The sequence below is a fragment of the Phyllobates terribilis genome, unplaced genomic scaffold, assembly GCF_046119375.1.
Source record: "Phyllobates terribilis strain yellow unplaced genomic scaffold, ASM4611937v1 Scaffold_4__5_contigs__length_816908805, whole genome shotgun sequence".
NCBI classification, from domain to species: Eukaryota; Metazoa; Chordata; class Amphibia; order Anura; family Dendrobatidae; genus Phyllobates; species Phyllobates terribilis.
Window position 1 is genome coordinate 513371137 of NW_027362764.1, and position 20834 is coordinate 513391970.

A 20834-nucleotide genomic window follows, 5' to 3' on the forward strand; every position below is an offset into this window, starting at 1 on the left:
TCATGCTCCTCCACGCACAGCCATTTTATGGACAGGAGAGCTGTGTAGTATCTGGGGAAGACTGCTAATAAGTGAAGGAGGGAGATAGAGAAGGTAAGACTGATATTGTAGCTCTGTCCATTTTTTCAGTGTAAAAGCAATAATCCTTCATAACAGGGCAGTTGAGTTCACGTTTTTTGCTTTTGTGAAAAGAACCCTACTATTTATCCACTGTAACCTTCTAGATCGTGAGCTTTGGCAAATGGATGAGAGTAAAAGACTATTCTTCCTTTATGAGATATGGATTTGACCTTGTTCTGTCCTTAAGTTTTTTACAGCAGGATTAAAGGAGTGCCTACTAGTGAAAAGAAGCTGTGGAAAAAAAGTATTTTTCTTTGTAAGGGGAGGTTGACAAATGAAGTGTTCTCAGCAATTAATGACCAGCTTCAAAACAACTTTAAGATGAGGTGGTCCTGGGGCATTCACAAAACCTGCTGACTACAGCACTCTGATAATTAGATATAACCTGGTCATAGATCACAACAGACCAGAAGACTAAGAAAAAAAGATATCTTTAGCAAACTGGCATCCCAGTGTTTGATCAGTCTGTTTGTTGCCTATAGTGTTATTTCCATGTTACTGCCTTTTCAACTGTAATACTTAGATCAATAAATATACGCATATTTCTTGTCAGCATTGGTTTCAAAGGAGCCTTACTCCCCGCTGGCTTTCTTAGAGTTCTTAGGGTGCATCAAATACTATCTGCATTTTTCACTTTCTTCTCAGCAGGTCGTTTTCGCATAAAGCTTGTTTACCTGTAGCAGGATAACATTTTCAATTTATTTATAGAGTAATGGTAATTGCAAATAAAAAGGTGTTTATTATTGTCATGAATCCAAATGAAACAAAAAATAGCTTCCGATCTTTCTTTTCCAATCATTGCCTAAATTAATTGTTCACACTGGTGAATATCTACTGCATAAATACATGCAAGTGTGGGTGAATGTGTGAGTAAGTAATATATTTACCATTACATAGCACAGAAATGAATACAAGGCAAGATGATTACATTAGGAGAAAGAAAAAAGGAAAGAAAGAAAGAGAGGGAGGAAGGAGGAATGGAAAGAAGAAAGGAAGTAAGGAAGGAAGGAAAGGGACAGAGCAAGAGACAGAGAGAAAGAGAAAGAAGAAAGAACAGTATGAAGGGAAAAAAGAGGAAAGGAAGCAAAGAAGGAAGGAAGAGAAGGAAAGGAAGGAAAAAAGGTAGTGAAAGGAAGGAAGGTAAAGAAAGGAAGAAAGAAAAGAAGCAAGGAAAGGTAGGGAGGAAGGGAAAGGAGAGGGAAGGAAGGAAGGAAGAAATTGTTTCATATCACAGCTTTAAGCAGAAGCATGAGCACTCAGACCATCGTGGGTGGAGATTAAATTGTTTAACTGTTTTAAATGGGACATGCAGCTATCAATTTTTTTGTGGCAAGTAACTGATATAAAAAAACCCAGAAGGAACATAGACCCGTTTAACTTGGCATTAATGATAAGGTTTGTAATGTTAGGTACCTTGTTTCCAATTGTTCTTCTACGGTGGTGGTGAGGAACCTCTGGCCGCTGGGTAGCTTCCTTTCGACCTGCTATATCATTTTCTCCGGTCCCTGGGTAGATTCCCGGAAACCAAAGTGCTCGGTCCAGGCATCACAGTGCTCAGGCCAGCAGCTGGTAAAACAATGGCCACCAGATCTTTCATTGCTCTTATCACTGCGAACACGCACACAGCATAGTGAACACTGCGGTGTGTGCAATGAGTGCCAGCATCAGGATGTCCTATGTGGGCGGAGTCAGCTATGACAATGACAGCAGCAGTCCCAGCCCCTTCTGTGATGTATATGCCACAACCATACCTGTGATGTATGTGCCCCAGCCAGACCGGTGTTGTATGTGCCCCAGCCAGACCTCTGATGTATGTGCCCCAGTCACACCAGTTATGTATGTGCCCCAGCCAGACATGTGATATATGTGCCCCAGCCAGACCAGTGATGTATGTGCCTCAGCCAGACCTGTGATTTATGTTCCCCAGCCTGACCTGTAATGTTTGTTGCTCAAACCCAGCCACACTTGTGATGTATGTGCCTCAGCCAGACCTGTGATGTATGTGCCCCAGCCCCAGCTAGTCCTGTGATGTATGTGCCTCAGCCAGACCTATTATGTATGTGCCCCAGCCAGACCTGTGATGTATGTGCCCCGGCAAGTCGGGTGATGTATGTGCTCCAGTCAGACCAGTGAAGTATGTGCCCCAGTCAGAACTGTGATGAGTGTACCCTAGCCAGTCCTGTGATATATATGTCCCCAGCCCCACCTGTGATGTATGTGCCCCAGCCCAGCCAGCCTTGTGATGTAAGGGCCCCAGAAAGTCATGTGATGCACATGTCATCAGCATCTCCTGTGATGAATATGCCCCAAACCCAGTGTATCCTATGTGATATATATGCTGCAGCCCCAGTGTTTCCTATGTGATGTATGTGCTCCAGAGCCAGAATCTCCTATGTGATGTATATGATGTAGCCCAAGTGTCTCCTATGTCATGTATATACAACAGTTTTTGTGTCTCCAATGTGACGTATACTGTGAATTTCTCAATGTGAGGAGACCTGCAGTGTAATAAACATCTGTGTTCACAACTTACTGATACAAGTTTTTCCAAAATTCACCGCAAAGAGTCTACTGCGCTACAAACTGATGCAAATCTGGAAAAGCAGTTACGAGTAGCAACATCATCATTACCACCTAACATTAGTGATGAGCGAGCATACTCGCAAGTACTCGGTACTCGCCCGAGCATCTCAGTACTCGAGCTGCTCAGAGCTCGCCGAGTACTTGCGAGATGTTTGGGTCCCCTTCCTGCATGTTTGACGCTTTTTAAAGAGCCAATCAATATGCAGGGATTGCCTGCCACTCATTGTAATGCCGCAGCCATGTTGGTTGCGGCATTACAGTGATTGGCTGGCCGCACATCGTCATTAGGTCTATATCAGACCTGGCGCCACTGTGCTCGTCACAGTCACTCTGGAATCAGGTAGAGTAGGGAGAGGTGCTGCTGCGTCAGGGAGAGATTTGCTTGTGTATTTGTTAGTGTAGAGAGAAAAACCGTACATTGCACATATCCATCTTAACAAACAGTCCTTCTGAGGACTAATCCATCTGCAGAGATATCAGGCAGGCAGGGTATATAGGCAGGCAGTGTATATAGCAGACTGCAGTGCATATAGCACAAGAGGCTGCATTCCAATTCTGCCTTCTGCTGCTGTTAGATATTTCTATACAAAGGCCCAGGTCTCAGGGGCCAGGAATACTTTTTTTTGGATCTTAATCCTCATTATTTTCTTAAAAAGCAATCCAGAGTACACCGTTTTTCTGCGCCATTTGCTTGTTGGCACTGCAGAATACAGCCAGGTCCTTTCCATATTACAGCGCTAGAAATCCAGCTATTTAAAACTGTGTTTTCTTCGTCACACGGATCGCCATACTGCCATTTCTGGCCTCCATTAAAAATTTCTTTCAGTGTGTCAGTGAAGAAATTCACACCAGTTTGCTGTTCAAACTAGTTACCTGCAGGCCAGGTATTTAAAACTGTGTTTTCTCCGTCACACGGATCACATATACGTTGTAAGAAAATACTGCCATTTCTGGCCTCCATTCAAAATTTCTTTCAGTGTGTCAGTGAAGCAATTCACACCAGCTTGCTGTTCAAACTAGCTGCCTACAGGCCAGGTATTTAAAACTCTGTTTTCTCCATCAAATGGATCACATATAAGTTCGCTCCAAACTCAGTCATTTGTAGTGAGAGTGAAAGATACTGTCCTCCATTTAAAATGGGCAAGGCACGTGGCAAGGGATGGGTCACTGGAAGTGATGGAGAAGGTGCATGCAGAGGCCGAGGATATTGTGCCACAACAAACACCCACATGTTCTCGCCCGACCTTCCTGTCCTAATTCCTAGGGGACCGCAGCACACCACTATTGAACCCAGAGCAGTGTCAAAAGGTTGTTGGTAGGATAATGGATAATGCTTCCAGTCACTTAGCCACCATCACCACCCTGTCTTCCACACGGTCAAGTCTCAGTAGCCGTGAGGCTGGACCGCATATTCCTCACCCTGATCCTCCTTCCTCCCACCATGCCGAGTCCCCGGAGACAACTGATCCCACACTTGGACACTCTGAAGAGCTGTTCACTTTTCCATTTATAGATTCGGGCCTCTCGCCCGGTCCACTTGAAGAGGGGCAAGAGGAGATCGTATGTAGCAATGCCCAAATATTTGAGCAGCCACGGTCACACAAAGGCGATAGTGGGAAAGTGTCACAAGAGGTGGACGATGATGAGACACAATTGCAAGAAAGTCAGGAGGAGGACCAGGGTGCGGAAGTGGAAGATGAGGTGGTGGATGATATTGTGACTGACCCAACCTGGCAGGAGGACATGCAGAGCGAGGAGAGCAGCACACAAGGGGAGGGAGGGAGAGCACCCCAACAGGCAGGAAGAAGCAGTGTGGTGGCCGCAGACAGAAGGAAGGCAACTGTTCCCCATAGCACCAACATGAAGGAAGTTGCCAGTACAACTATTAGGTCTTCCAGATTCTGGTTGTTTTTTAAAGACTCTGCCGATAACCCCAAAAAGGCCATTTGCACTACCTGCCAGGCCAGCATCAGCAGGGGTGGCAAAACGACCCGCCTGACCACCACCAGCATGATCAGGCACATGGCAGCAAAGCACCCGACTTTGTGGGACGAAACCCCAGTATCCAGGAACAGTGTCAGGGGGGAGCACCATTACTTCTTCCGCTGTTGTGCATGCAAGCCAATCCCCTGTCCATGGTGCATGCGAAGATGCCTCCTGCCCTGCACCTGTCATTGCACACTCTCAAGTAGCAGCATCAGGAAGCACGTCCACGTCCTTGTCAAAGCGCAGCATTCAGTTGTCCATACCCCAGTCCTTGGAATGCAAGCGCAAATACGCAGCCAACGCCACACAGGCCACACTACTAAATATTCACATTTCATGACTGCTTGCACTCGAAATGTTGCCTTTTAGGCTAGTGGAGACAGAAGCATTCCGCAACCTGATGGCGGCGGCCGTCCCTCGGTACTCGGTCCCCAGCCACCACTATTTCTCCCGGTGTGCCGTCCCCACATTACACAAGCACGTGTCCCAAAACATTAGCCGTGCCCTCAGCAACGCAGTTACCGGGAAAGTCCACCTAACCACGGACACGTGGACAAGTGCTTGTGGAGAGGGACGGTACATCTCGCTGACGGCACACTGAGATAACATAGTGGAAGCCGGGACCCAGTCGGACCTTGGGACGGAACACGTCCTCCCGACGCCAAGGATTGCGGGCCCTAGGTCAATCAGGGTTGCCCCCACGGTCTACAGCTCCTGCACTTCCTCCTCCTCAGTCTCCTCCTCCTCTTCAGCCTCCATCTCTGAAATGACCACATCAGTCACAAGATGAAAGCACTGCGGCACTGCCTCGGCCAAGCGGCAACAGGCTGTGCTGAAGCTAATATGCTTAGGTGACAAACTGCACAATGGTGAAGAGTTGTGGACAGCTCTGAAAGAGCAGGCAGATCTGTCGCTCACACCGCTGAAGCTACAGCCAGGCATGGTCATGTGTGAAAATGGCTGGAACCTGGTGGCGGCTCTGAGGCGAGGCGAGCTCACACACGTACCATGCCTGGCCCATGTGCTTAACTTCGTGGTTCAGCGGTTTCTCAAATCCTACCCAGGATCTGCTTGTTAAAGTACGCCGCCTGTGTGCCCATTTTAGAAAGTCAGCTACAGCTTTCGCCACTCTTGCCATGTTTCAGCAGCATTTGCAGCTTCCGGCTCACAGACTGGTGTGTGATTTCCCCACGCTTTGGAACTCTTCACTGCAGATGTTGGGAAGGATTTGTGAGCAGAAGAGGGCAGTTGTTGAGTACCAGCATCAACAAGGCCGTCGGTATTCAGTTCAGACTCCACACATAGGACTTCAGGAGTGGACATGGATGTCAGACATATGTACCATCCTCTAAAACTTTGAGGACTCCACCAAGATGGTGAGCCGCGATGACGCCATAATTAGCATCACCATCCCACTTCTCTGTCTTCTGAAACACTCTCTGCTCACAATCAAAGAGGATGCATTGCAGGCTGAGCACGATGAGATGGAGCAAGCAACCATACAGGGTGATTACACACAGCCCACTCTCATCTCATCCCAACGTGGATTGGGAGACAATGAGGAAGAGGAGGAGCAAAGACAGGAGCTAGTTTCATGCACTATAGACGGTACTACCTGCACAGCTGTCTTCCCTTCTGTTTAGCGTTGATGGCCAGAGAACAGAGAGGAGGAGGAGGAGGACAGCATGGTCAGTCATCCTCTTGGTGAGGACACCAAGCACGCAAGTCTGGCATGCATGGCCGAGTTTATGTTACGATGCCTTTCCCATGACCCTCTCTTTCTCAAAATTTTGGGTAACAGTCATTTTCTAGACCCACGCTACAAGGAGAACTTTATATCTCTTATTCCTGAGGCGGACAGGTCTACAAAAATGGGGCTGTACCAGAAGGCCCTTGTTGCGGAACTATTAAAAAAATTCCCATCTGAAAACGCTGGTGGCAGAGGGCACACTTCGCTGGACAACCAAGGAGTACAGGCGAGAGTGACACAACTTCAATCCAGCAGAGGCAGAGGAACACTGTCAAAGTTCTGGGAGAGTTTTCTCAGCCCCTCCCATCGCACAGGCCCTGAGGCGTGGGGTACTATCACAAGGATTGCAAAGTTTGGGAAGATGCTGAGGGAGTACCTTACCGACCGTACTAACGTCCTCCGTGATTCCTCTGTGCCTTATAATTATTGGGTATCCAAGCAGGATACGTGGAATGAACTGCCTCTCTATGCCTTGGAGGTTCTAGCCTGCCCTGCCACCAGCGTTTTATCAGAGCGGGTTTTAATGCCGCTGGTGGAATTATAACTGATAAGTGCATCCGCCTGTCAACTGAAAATGCTGACAGGCTGCCTTTTATAAAAATGAACAAGGGCTGGATTGGGCCAGACTTCTCAACACCAACGAATGATAGCAGCGTAACATAAGCTCAAATCCAGTGTCTTTTCTTGGGAGGTGTATTCCCATGCACCTTTTCACACCCAGACATGGGTATATGCTTCCTGATTTTGTCTATTTGCTCTTGTCCTTCTCCTTCTCCTCATCCTCCACCACCATATCACCAGGGTGACCATGGTCCGTGATTAGTGATGAGTGAGCATGCTCGCCACTGCTCGGTACTCGCCCGAGCATCTCAGTACTCGAGAGGCTTGGAGCTCGCCGAGTACTTTCGAGATGCTCGGGTGGGAGCTTGGGTCCCCGTCCTGCATGTTTGGCGCTATTTAGAGCACCAATCATGCAGGGATTGTCTGCCACTCACTGTAATGTCACAGCCATGGTGGTTTTGGCATTACAGAGATTTGCCAAATCGATGGGAACAGTTCTCACAGTGAACATGAAAAGCTGGCAATTCATCAGTGGCATACACCGGTACCCGACAATTTAGAACAGAAAGAATAGAGCATCACACAAAGATTAGATAGATAGAAACATGTCAGTCACAAATATAATAAGTACAGTGACAGTGTTGGTTACTGTACTTGTTATTTAGTGTTAAAATAAAGGATTTATTAAAAAGAAAATAATAGTGTTTTCATGCACCCGTCTCTTTAAAAAAGCCGGCGGCAATTCCTCAGCGGCATACATCGGTACCCGACAATTTAGAACAGAAAGAATAGAGCATCACACATAGATTAGATAGATAGAAACATGTCATTCACATATATAATAAGTAGAGTAACAGTGTTGGTTACTGTACTTGTCATTTAGTGTTAAAATAAAGGATTTATTAAAAAAAAAATTGGCGTAGGGTTCCCCGCAATTTTAGTCTTTAGCAGAGGTTAAGCAGACGGCTGGGGCAGATGTTTGAATCCTGGGAAGGGGGTAATACCCACGGAGCTTCCCAGGCTGCTAATATCAGCCCCCAGCTGAATACCTAGGCTTTACCAGCTATTAAAATGGGGGACCCCCCAAAAAAATGACGTGGGGTCCCCCCTATTTTAATAGCTAGTAAAGGCTAGGCAGACAGCTGGGGGCTGATATTAATAGCCCAGGAAGGGTGCCATGAATATTGGCCCCCTCCCAGGCTAGAAACATCAGCCTCGCTCTGACCACTGCCCTGTAGCGGTGGCAGTGGGGTAATAGGGCTGGGGTTGATGTCAGCTTATAATGCCAGCTGACATCATCCCAGGTTAGTAATGGAGAGGCATCTATAAGACACCCCCATTACTAACCTCATAGTCAAACTTAAAAAAAAACACAAGCACCCAGAATAAAGTCCTTTAAATTGCCATGCCTGCGCTTCTCAGTGTCTGCAGCATGGCAAGCTGGATGGCAGCTTTCAGCTGCGATCCAGCCTGTCATGTGAATGTAGCAGAGCTGAAGCTGTCCTGGGAACCATGGAAAAGTAAGGATGAGGTTGCTTTATTATTTTAATTTTATTGCAAAAGACATTGGCTTCAGCTGGAATGGGTGTGATGGTAAGTATGGTATAATTTAGAACATTAAAAAATTGTGTGTTTATTTCAATTAAAGGACTTTATTCTGGGTGTTGTGATTTTTTTAAATACTTTACTAGAAATTCATGGCGGTCATGTCTAATATTGGCGTGACCCCATGAATTTCGGGCTTAGGGCCAGCTGATAAAACCAAGCTGGCCCTAACCCCTTTATTACCCAGTGAGCCACCGCACCAGGGCCCTGGATGAGTTGGGTACAGCGCCAGAAGATGGCTCTTCTATGAACGTGCCATTTTCTGGGGTGGCTGCGGACTGCAATTTGCAGCGGGGGGGGGGGGGCAGAAAGCTTGGGCCTCCCTGCGCTGCGGATTCCAGCCCCCAGCTGCCTCGTTGTACCTGGCTGGACAAAAAAATAGGGCGAAGCCCCACGTATTTTTTTTTTTAATTATTTCATGAAATTCATGAAATAATACAAAAAAAAGGGCTTCCCTATATTGTTGTGTCCGGCCAGGTACAAATAGGAAGCTGGTGGTTGGGGGCAGCCCGTTCCTGCCTGCTGTACCTGGCTGGACACAAAAATAGGGCAAAGCCCCACGTCAATTTTTTTCTTATTATTTCATGAAATTCATGAAATAATTAAAACAAGGGCTTCCCTGTATTTTTGTTTCCAGCCAGGTACAAATAGGCATCTGGGGGTTGGGGGCAGCCCGTTCATGCCTGCTGTACCTGGCTGGACACAAAAATAGGGCGAAGCCCCACTTATTTTTTTTTCAATTATTTCATGAAATTCATGAAATAATAAAAAAAAAAAGGGCTTCCCTATATTGTTGTGTCTGGTCACATACAAATAGGCAGCTGGTGGTTGGGGGCAGCCCGTTCCTGCCTGCTGTACCTGTCTGGACACAAAAATAGGGCGAAGCCCCATGTCAATTTTTTTTTAATTACTTTATGAAATTCATGAAATAATTAAAAAAAAAATTCATGGGGATGCGCCCTATTTTTGTGTCCAGCCAGGTACAACTAGGCAGCTGAGGGCTGGAATCCACAGCGCAGGGAGGTCCAAGCTTTCTGCCCCCCCCCCCGCTGCAAATTGCAGTCAGCAGCCACCCCAGAAAATGGCGCGTTCATAGAAGTGCCATCTTCTGGCGCTGTACCCAACTCATCCAGAGCCCTGGTGCGGTGGCTCACTGGGTAATAAAGGGGTTAGGGCTAGCTTGGCATTATCAGCTGGCCCTAAGCCCGAAATTCATGGGGTCACGCCAATATTAGACATGACCGCTGTAACGGGTCTGGGAGGCGGAACCTCGGAGCTACTATACAAGGGGGCAGTCCTTGTAAGGGAGCGGGTGGTGACCAGGGAAGACGGGCAGGAGGTCACAGCAGGTGACCGGGACAGTCTCTGAGTGAACGGGCTGGAGGTCACGGCAAGTGACCGGGGCAGTCTCTGGATGAACGGGCTGATGGTCACGGCAAGTGACCAGGGCAGTCTCTGAATGAACGGGCAGATGGTCACGGCAAGTGACCGGGGCAGTCACTGAATGAACGGGCAGATGGTCACGGTAAGTGACCGGGGCAGTCTCTGGATGAACGGGCAGATGGTCACGGCAAGTGACCGGGGCAGTCTCTAGGTAAAGGGTTGGTACGACCTGTGGCGGCTGATGATAGACGTGAGCTCCCAGGTGAGCAGGCGAGAGTCTCTGGATGAACGGGTGGTCACAGCATGTGACGGCGGAGCCTACAGGAAGACCAACAGACAGGCGGCAGATGAGCGCTCCCAGGTGAGCGGGCAGAAGTCTCTGGACAGGCGGGTGGTCACAGCACGTGACGGCAGAGCCTCCAGGTAGGCTAGCAGACAGGCAGCAGAAGAGCGCTCCCAGGTGAGCGAGCAGGAGTCACTGGACAGGCAGGTGGTCACAGCACGTGACGGCGGAGCCTCCAGGTAGACTAGCAGGCAGGTAGCTGGTGTATGCTCCCAGGTGAGCGGGCAAGCTGGTCCATAGACAGACTGACAGGAGTTGGAAGGCAGACCGTCGGACCTCAGGCAAGCAGGCAGGTGGCTGATGTGCGCTCCCAGGTGAGCGGGCAGGCTGGTCCTTAGACAGACTGACAGGAGTAGTAAGGCAGACCGTCGGACCTCAGACTAGCAGGCAGGTAGCAGATAATCAGGCAGGAATCTGGCAGGTAACTGGCAGGTAACTGGCAACGGGACCTGAGGGCTGAAGCAGAGTAGTGAACAGTGCAACAACATTGCTCGGGCACCTCCATTTTGGAGGAGGTGCCTTATATATGGTGAAGTCCTCCGGCCATTGGCCGGGGACTCCTTAGGACGGCGCGCGCGGCCCCTTTAAGAGGGAGGCTGAGCGCGCGCGCCCTAAGCACAGTGGCCGGGAAGGAGCGCGCGCTGCCAGCAGAGCGGGAGGACGCCGGGCACGGAGCAGGGAGGTGAGGGGAACAGCGTCCCTGCCTGGCAGAGGGCAGGGACGCCGGCGCTACAGTACCCCCCCCTTTAGGCCCCCCCTTTTTTAGGCCAGACAGAAATTTAGCTAGGATAAGAGGGGCATGGATGTTCTCCCGGGGCTCCCACGTTCTCTCCTCAGGACCAAACCCCCTCCAATCTACTAGAAAAAAGGTCTTTCCTCTTACCCTTTTGGTGGCAAGAATGTGCTCTACCTCAAACTCGTCCTCAGCAGAAACCGGAGCAGGACGCGTACCTGTAGACTTGGAAAAAGAGTTAAGTACCACAGGTTTGAGGAGAGATACATGGAAGGAGTTAGGGATCCGTAAGATGGCCGGGAGTTTTAACTTATAGGCCACCGGGTTGATCTGACTGATGACCTTCAGAGGACCGATGAACCGAGGCCCTAACTTGTAAGAAGGTATCTTGAGTCGGACATATTTAGATGAGAGCCAGACTTTATCTCCAGGACGAAATTGTGGAGGATCCAGGCTTTTTTTGTCAGCGTGTCTTTTCATCCGTTCGGACGACTGAAGGAGTGCGGATCGGGTACTCTCCCAAATGGAGGAAAATTTGCTAACGAGAGATTCCGCAGCCGGGTTGTCCACAGAGGTGGAGACAGGAAAAGGAATCCGAGGATGCTGACCGAAGACTACAAAAAACGGGGATTTGGAAGAGGATTCGCTCTCATGATTGTTATAGGAGAACTCGGCCCATGGTAGGAGATCCACCCAGTCAGAATGATGGGCATTAACGAAGTGCCGGAGGTAACTGGTCAGGTTCTGATTGATCCGCTCCACTTGACCATTGGACTGTGGGTGGTAAGCGGAAGAGAAGTCCAGGGTGACGTCTAGCAGTTTACAAGTGGCTCTCCAGAAATGTGAGGTGAACTGTACCCCACGATCCGACACGATGTGGAGGGGCAGGCCATGAAGACGGAAGATGTGCGGATAAAGTCCTTAGCCAGCTCGGGTGCAGACGGGAGACCAGGCAGGGGAATAAAGTGAGCCATCTTGGAAAAGCGGTCAGCGACCACCCAAATGACCGGCAGAGACGGGGAGATCAGTTATGAAGTCCATAGCAATATGCTGCCAGGGGGCAGCAGGCACAGGAAGCGGAAGAAGGACCACCCAAATGACCGTACAACCGGCAGAGACGGGGAGATCAGTTATGAAGTCCATAGCAATATGCTGCCAGGGGGCAGCAGGCACAGGAAGCGGAAGAAGGCGACCGGCTGGCAGGTGTCTCGGGATTTTGTTGCGGGCGCAGGACACACAGGCAGAAACAAAGTCTATTACGTCCTTGTGCAGGGTAGGCCACCAGTAGTGCCGGGCAATAAGCTGGAGGGTCTTTTTCTGACCGGCGTGGCCAGCTAGTTTAGACGAGTGACCCCAGTGTAGGATCTTCTCCCGATCAGGTACTGATACGAACGTCTTACCGGGAGGGAGACGATTTAGGCTCACGGGAGCCACCTGCATTACTCTGACGGGATTGATGATATGTTTAGGTTCCTCCTCGAGATCGGACACCAGAAAGGATCGGGACAAGGCATCTGCTTTGACGTTTTTCTCAGCCGGGCGAAAATGAAGAACAAAATCAAAGCGAGCAAAAAACAAGGACCACCGGGCTTGGCGCGGGTTAAGTCTCTGGGCATGCTGGAGGTAAGCCAAGTTCTTGTGGTCAGTGTAAATTATTACCGGGTGAAGAGCCCCCTCGAGTAGGTAACGCCACTCCTCCAATGCCAGTTTGATGGCCAATAACTCTCGGTCTCCTATGGAATAGTTGCGCTCAGAAGAGGAGAAGAGTTTGGAGAAGAAGCCACAAGTTACCATTCTCCCGGAAGATGATTTTTGAGTAAGTACCGCTCCGGCTCCAGAGGAGGAGGCGTCAACTTCCAGGAAGAACTGCTTGTTGCCGTCCGGGCGATGCAGCACCGGGGCGGAAGAGAAGGCCTGTTTTAGGGAAAGAAAGGCCTCCTCTGCTTCAGGCGGCCACTCTTTGGGATTAGTACCCTTACGGGTGAGCGCGGAAATTGGGACAGTCCGGGAAGAGAAGTGTGGTATGAAGAGGCGGTAGTAGTTGGCGAAGCCCAGGAATCGCTGAATGGCCTTCAACCCCTCCGGTCGAGGCCATTTCTCGATGGCAGACAGTTTCTCTGGATCCATTCGTAGGCCGGTCTGAGAAATAATGTAGCCCAAAAACGGAAGCGAGGTCTGCTCAAAGAGGCACTTCTCGTATTTAGCGAAGAGGTGATTCTGCCTGAGCCTGAGCAGGACCTGACGAACGTCCCTCCGGTGAGTCTGGAGATCCGGAGAGAAGACCAAGATGTCGTCCAGGTACACCACTACGCAGGAGTAGAGAAGGTCCCGGAAGATGTCATTGACCAACTCTTGAAAGACGGCAGGAGCGTTACAGAGACCAAAGGGCATTACCAGATATTCATAGTGGCCGTCCCGGGTGTTGAATGCCGTCTTCCATTCATCCCCCTGACGGATACGAACCAGGTTGTACGCCCCACGGAGGTCCAGTTTGGTGAAGATTCTAGCCCCCCTCAGACGATCAAATAACTCCGGAATGAGCGGAAGGGGGTACTTATTCTTCACCGTGATCTGGTTAAGGCCTCTATAGTCTATACAGGGACGGAGAGAGCCGTCCTTCTTTTTGACGAAAAAGAAGCCTGCTCCCGCCGGGGAGGTAGATTTCCGGATGAATCCCCTGGCCAGATTCTCCTCAATATATTCGGACATCGACCGGGTCTCAGCAGCGGATAAAGGATAACTACGCCCACGGGGAGGAGTAGTACCAGGTAACAGGTCGATAGGGCAGTCGTATGGTCTATGAGGAGGTAGTGTCTCTGCTTCCTTTTTATTAAAGACATCAGCATAAGACCAATAAGGAATCGGAAGTCCAGGTAGATTAGCTGGGGTAGGAGAAGGACGGACGGGATGGACGGGAACCAGACAGGTCTTATGGCAGTCCTGTCCCCAGCGAAGGACTTCTCCGGTCTGCCAGTCAAGCACGGGTGCATGTCTCTGGAGCCAAGGTAGGCCTAGCAAGAGGGCGTGAGAGAGTCCAGGCAGAACATGAAAGGAGATACTCTCAGAATGCAGCATTCCCACCTGCAGAGTAATGGATTCGGTGATGAGTTGGATGGGGCGTGGTAAGAGGCCCCCATCCACGGCAGCAACAGACAAGGGTACAGCCAGAGGTTTGGTGGGGATGCGGTATTTCTCTACCAGGGACTGTGAAATAAGATTCCCGGCTGCTACAGAGTCAAGTTGGGCTAGTTCGAAATAACGGTTCTCCCCGCAGACGATTGAGACTGACAGCAGCAGAGATGGAGAGGATTTATTCTTGTCTAGGTTGACCTCTCTGAGCGAACCTAGACACAGGCGTTTCCCGACCTCTCCGGGCAGGCACGGATCCGGTGCTCCTTACTGCCACAGTAGAAGCAGCTCCCCTCGGCACGGCGTAAGTCCTGACGGGTTTTGACCATCTTGGTCTGGTCGACCTGCATAGACTCAGGAGAGTGTACCTGGGTAGAGACGGAGGGAGTGACGGATTTCTGAAAAGTAGGAGCTAGACATGGTAACCTCCTCTCACGGGTGACCTCTTTGGCACGCTCCTGGAACCGTAGGTCAATCCGGGTGGCAAGAGTTATTAGGTCATCGAGAGTGGTAGGAATGTCCCGACCGGCAAGTTCATCTTTAATACGGCCGGACAGACCCTCCCAGAAGACGGATACCAGAGCGTCGTTATCCCAGGCCAGCTCCGAGGCAAGGGTACGGAACCGTATGGCATATTGGCCCACGGTGAGACTTCCCTGACGGAGGCGTAGCAGTGATGATGCGGATGAGGTCTTCCGTCCGGGTTCGTCGAAGACTTTCCGGAAAGCCGTGAGAAAAGCAGGCAAGTTGGACACCAGGGGGTCTCCTCTCTCCCATAGAGGATTTAGCCAGGCCAGGGCCTCCCCGGTGAGATGGGACATGATGAATGCAATTTTGGCCCGGTCGGAGTTAAACTGGTGGGACAATAGTTCAAAGTGCAGGGTGCACTGATTTATGAAGCCCCGAGCCTGGGCGGAGTCGCCTCCGAAGCGAGGAGGTGCAGAAAGCCGGGGTCCGGGGTAGGATGCCATGGTATTAGTGGGCAGTGGAGCTGCCGGATTGCGAGACATGGCACTGGCGGAGGTTGCTGGTGGAGCAGTCAGAGTGTCCAGGCGAGTATTGACATTCCGCAGGTGACCCAGGATGGACTCCTGTTGGGACCTTTGACGGGACAGTTCATGACACAGGTCCGAGAGCGAGGGAGCTTGGGTGCCACCGGGTTCCATGGCCCGAGCAAACTGTAACGGGTCTGGGAGGCGGAACCTCTGAGCTACTATAGAAGGGGGCAGTCCTTGTAAGGGAGCGGGTGGCGACCAGGGAAGACGGGCAGGAGGTCACAGCAGGTGACCGGGACAGTCTCTGAGTGAATGGGCTGGAGGTCACGGCAAGTGACCGGGGCAGTCTCTGGATGAACGGGCTGATGGTCACGGCAAGTGACCGGGGCAGTCTCTGAATGAACGGGCAGATGGTCACGGCAAGTGACCGGGGCAGTCTCTGGATGAACGGGCAGATGGTCACGGCAAGTGACCGGGGCAGTCTCTGGATGAACGGGCAGATGGTCACGGCAAGTGACCGGGGCAGTCTCTAGGTAAAGGGTTGGTACGACCTGTGGCGGCTTATGATAGACGTGAGCTCCCAGGTGAGCAGGCGAGAGTCTCTGGATGAACGGGTGGTCACAGCATGTGACGGCGGAGCCTCCAGGAAGACCAACAGACAGGCGGCAGATGAGCGCTCCCAGGTGAGCGGGCAGAAGTCTCTGGACAGGCGGGTGGTCACAGCACGTGACGGCAGAGCCTCCAGGTAGGCTAGCAGACAGGCAGCAGAAGAGCGCTCCCAGGTGAGCGAGCAGGAGTCACTGGACAGGCAGGTGGTCACAGCACGTGACGGCGTAGCCTCCAGGTAGACTAGCAGGCAGGTAGCTGGTGTATGCTCCCAGGTGAGCGGGCAAGCTGGTCCATAGACAGACTGACAGGAGTTGGAAGGCAGACCGTCGGACCTCAGGCAAGCAGGCAGGTGGCTGATGTGCGCTCCCAGGTGAGCGGGCAGGCTGGTCCTTAGACAGACTGACAGGAGTAGTAAGGCAGACCGTCGGACCTCAGACTAGCAGGCAGGTAGCAGATAATCAGGCAGGAATCTGGCAGGTAACTGGCAGGTAACTGGCAACGGGACCTGAGGGCTGAAGCAGAGTAGTGAACAGTGCAACAACATTGCTCGGGCACCTCCATTTTGGAGGAGGTGCCTTATATATGGTGAAGTCCTCCGGCCATTGGCCGGGGACTCCTTAGGACGGCGCGCGCGGCCCCTTTAAGAGGGAGGGAGAGCGCGCGCGCGCGCCCTAAGCACAGTGGCCGGGAAGGAGCGCGCGCTGCCAGCAGAGCGGGAGGAGGACGCCGGGCACGGAGCAGGGAGGTGAGCGGAACAGCGTCCCTGCCTGGCAGAGGGCAGGGACGCCGGCGCTACAACCGCCATGAATTTCTAGTACAGTATTTAAAAAAAACACAACACCCACTATGGGGTTAGTAATGGGGGTGTCTTATAGACGCCTCTCCATTACTAACCTGGGCTTGATGTCAGCTGGCATTATAAGCTGACATCAACCCCAGCCCTATTACCCCACTGCCACCGCTACAGGGCAGTGGGAAGAGCGAGGCTAAGTGCCAGAATTGGCACATCCTATGGATGTGCCATTTCTGGGGCATCTGACGGCTGATGTTTCTAGCCTGGGAAGGGGCCAATATTCATGGCACCCTTACTGGGCTATTAATATCAGCCCCCCGCTGTCTGCCTAGCCTTTGCTAGCTATTAAAATAGGGGGGACCCCACGTCATTTTTTGGGGGGGTCCCCCATTTTAATAGCTAGTAAAGGCTAAGTATTCAGCTGGGGGCTGATATTAGTAGCCTGGGAAGCTCCGTGGGTATTATCCCCTTCCCAGGATTCAAACATCTGCCCCAGCCACCTGCTTAACCTCTGCTAGAGACTGTAATTACGGGGAACCCACGCCAATTTTTTTTTTAAATAAATCCTTTATTTTAACACTAAATGACAAGTACAGTAATCAACACTATCACTGTACTTATTATATATGTGACTGACATGTTTCTATCTATCTAATCTATGTGTGATGCTCTAATCTTTCTGTTCTAAATTGTCAGGTACCAATGCTGAATTGCAGGCCGGCTTTTTTAAAGAGACATGCTTGAAAACACTATTATTTTTTTAAATAAATCCTTTAACACTAAATGACAAATACAGTAACCAACACTGTCACTGTACTTCTTATATATGTGACTGACATGTTTCTATCCATCTAATCTATGTGTGATGCTCTATTCTTTCTGTTCTAAATTGTCGGGTACCGATGCTGAATTGCCGGCCGGCTTTTTTAAAGAGAGTGTCTTCTGAGCAGTTTGTCAGCTTTTGGACACCTTTGAAGCTGTTTTCTATGTGTTTTTATTTGACTGCCATTGGTTTTAACGGTGTTCGACGGTGTTCGACAGTGTTCTAAGGTGTTCGACGAACAGTTCCACGAACATCCTGGTGTTCGACGAACCGAACCAGAACACTACGGGGATGGCTCAACACTAATGTTCATGTATACCCCCCAGGGGTAAATGTTTGTCAGGACATTCTCTTAGTGCATGGGCATTACAAATATAGGAGGCCCGCTCCTTTCTAATGGGAACATTTTTTTATGACTCCCTCCTCCACGTCTCTTTTAATGGACATTGGAGTGCCTCCAAATTTTTGGCAACCCTTGCATTCACTACATAGGCAAACACAATGGGAGACCCTCTTCCTAATAATGGGAACATTGTTTTCAGGAGGCCCTCTGACCTTCACGTCTTTTCCAAGGGGCATTGGTGTGCCTCCCAATTTTTGGCAGCCCTTGCACTCACTGCATAGGCCAACACTATGGGAGACCCACTTCCTAATAATGGGAATATTTTTTTATGAGGCCCTCTAAGACTCTTCCAAGGGGCATTGGAGTGCCTCCAAATTTTGGGCAACCCTTGCATTCACTACATAGGCAAACACAATGGGAGACCCACTTCCTAATAATGGGAACATTGTTTTCAGGAGGCCCTCTGACCTTCATGTCTTTTCCAAGGGGCATTGGTGTGCCTCCCAATTTTTGGCAGCCCTTGCATTCACTGCATAGGCCAACACTATGGGAGACCCACTTCCTAATAATGGAAATATTTTTTTATGAGGCCCTCTAAGTCTCTTCCAAGGGACATTGGAGTGCCTCCAAATTTTTGGCAACCCTTGCATTCACTACATAGGCAAACACAATGGGAGACCCACTTCCTAATAATGGGAACATTGTTTTCAGTAGGTCCTCTGACCTCCACGTCTCTTCCAAGGGGCATTGGAGTGCCTCCAAATTTTTGGCAACCCTTGAATTCATTGCATAGGCAAACAAAATGGGAGACCCACTTCCTAATAATGTGAATATTGTTTTCAGGAGGCCCTCCTCTCAGAGTCTTCAAAGGGGTATTGGGGTGCATCCAAATTTTCAAAGTGGTATTGGGGTGCGTCCAAATTTTGGGCAGCCCTGGCACTCACTGCATACGCGATAACAGTATAGGAGACCCACTCTTTAGTAATGGGAACAATAAAACATAGCCAGCTGATGGCTCTCTAAGAATAGTGAGGGCTGACTGCTGGCCCTTTAAGAATAGTAAAGGCCGCTTGATAGCCCTATAAAAATAGACTTTGTGACTCTCAGAGTCCCTCCTTCATAAATGAAACACGATGTGTCTGATGTTATCTCACACACCACATGGCCAGATAAAGTTGTAAAATGTTAAAATGACATTTCCTGATGAATGCATTTGTCACAGTTGAAAGCAATGCAAAAGTGAAAAAACGCATTAAAAACGCTACGTGTGAACATAGCTCAAGGTGTGGAGGAGCATTTATGTTTTTGGTTATTTATTTTGCTTTATATAGTCATTACCCTGGAAAGGGTGTTCCTTAACATATTTACCAGGAAATTCCATTTTGGTTTAATTTTGGTATGTTTTATTGTGAGTCCGTAAAAGTGGCAAAATACCTCTGACAACGTTGTTGACAGAAGTGACCTGGGAGTCAGAAATGCTTCCAGGGGTCTTTCCCATGCTGTTCCCATGTCATTTGAGCACTGTTCCCATCGATTTGGGCAATTTTTAGGCCCTCTGCAGACCGCCTGGGGGAGCCGCCTGAAAAATGCTCGAGTTTCCCATAGACTTACATTGGGCTCGTTGCTCGGGTCGAGCACCCGAGTATTCCAATGTGCTCAACCCGAGCATCGAGCACCCGAGCATTTTAGTGCTTGCTCATCACTACCTAACATCACACGTCTCACAAAAGAGAAGCAGTTCCAGCTATCAACTTAGGGGTGAGTTAATTAAATGTTTGACCAAATTTTTCCCTTCTAGTTTCCTTGCTTCCTTTCACAGTGGAGAGAGAAATGTTACTACTACAGGAAATCAGTTGCTGGCATGCCCGTCCTTCTTGATAAATAAAACATTGAGACCACGGGTAGGGCTGGGGGACTGCTATTTTGATCATGTTGAGTAGGAAAGAGAAAATATGAGGTCATCTTTAGAGGAGGAAAATAAATGGAATTTATTATCTTTGCAATAAGAAAGTTGCTACTCTTTTTAACAGGTTATTAAGACATTTTAGAAATTCTCATAACTTCTGCAGCTCCTGGCTGCTGATAATTATATTAACATAATAGCATGACTATATTATTTCTGCTACTGATGTGAAACATTTGTATTTTCCTAAGGGGTTTGACATCTGATTTCCCCTTAGTATACTTTTATTTAAATGTCACAGCTGACATATTCATTGTAATAATATATTTACAGTATGCTACTAAAGTATTTACACAGTGTGCACAATTTTTAGGCAAATGAGTATTTTGACAACATCATTTTTTGCAGATTTTCCAACTCCAAGCTGTGTAAACTTGGATGCATATTGGATAAAGCAGATCAGGTGATGTGTACAGTGGCATGTAAAAGTTTGGGCACCCCTGGTCAAAATTACTGTTATTGTGAACAGTTAAGCAAGTTTAAGATGAAATGATCTGTAAAAGGGCTAAAGTTAAAGATGACACATTTCCTTTGAATTTTAGGCAAAGATAGATAGATAGATACATAGATAGATGTTGTGTTAATGCGACTCACTCAGCTGCTCACAGAGGTAGACACAGGAACATTTCTTCTGCTGGTTTATTTAAATCACAGCATAAACCAGTGCAGGGTTCAACAAAATAAACATGGTCTTTCTGGCAAAACCATGAAACAGAAATATAATGTATATCACAGTCCATATGCATGCAGGAATTCGCCCGCTAAGGGTACAATCAACAGAGTTCAGCATAGTTGCACCTAAACACTTCTCTGGAGCTCTCTTTCCTCCAGACTAACAGATAGAGAAAAAAAACTCAGTGGCCGGACATTTAACCTGCCGAACCACACCCTTCAGGTGTAGATATGGTGAGTAGCCATCCCATCCATCTCTTACAACTACTCACAAAAAACTCAACCCTGTCATGGCTGATTAACCCCTCCCAACACATAACATGCTGGAGAGAAACTTCTCGCTTCTCAGATCAAGGAAGATAGCAATCTTCGTGATACATAATGTATCTCCCCTCACATACATTGCCAATGACCCTGTCACAATATACATTTATATACAGGGT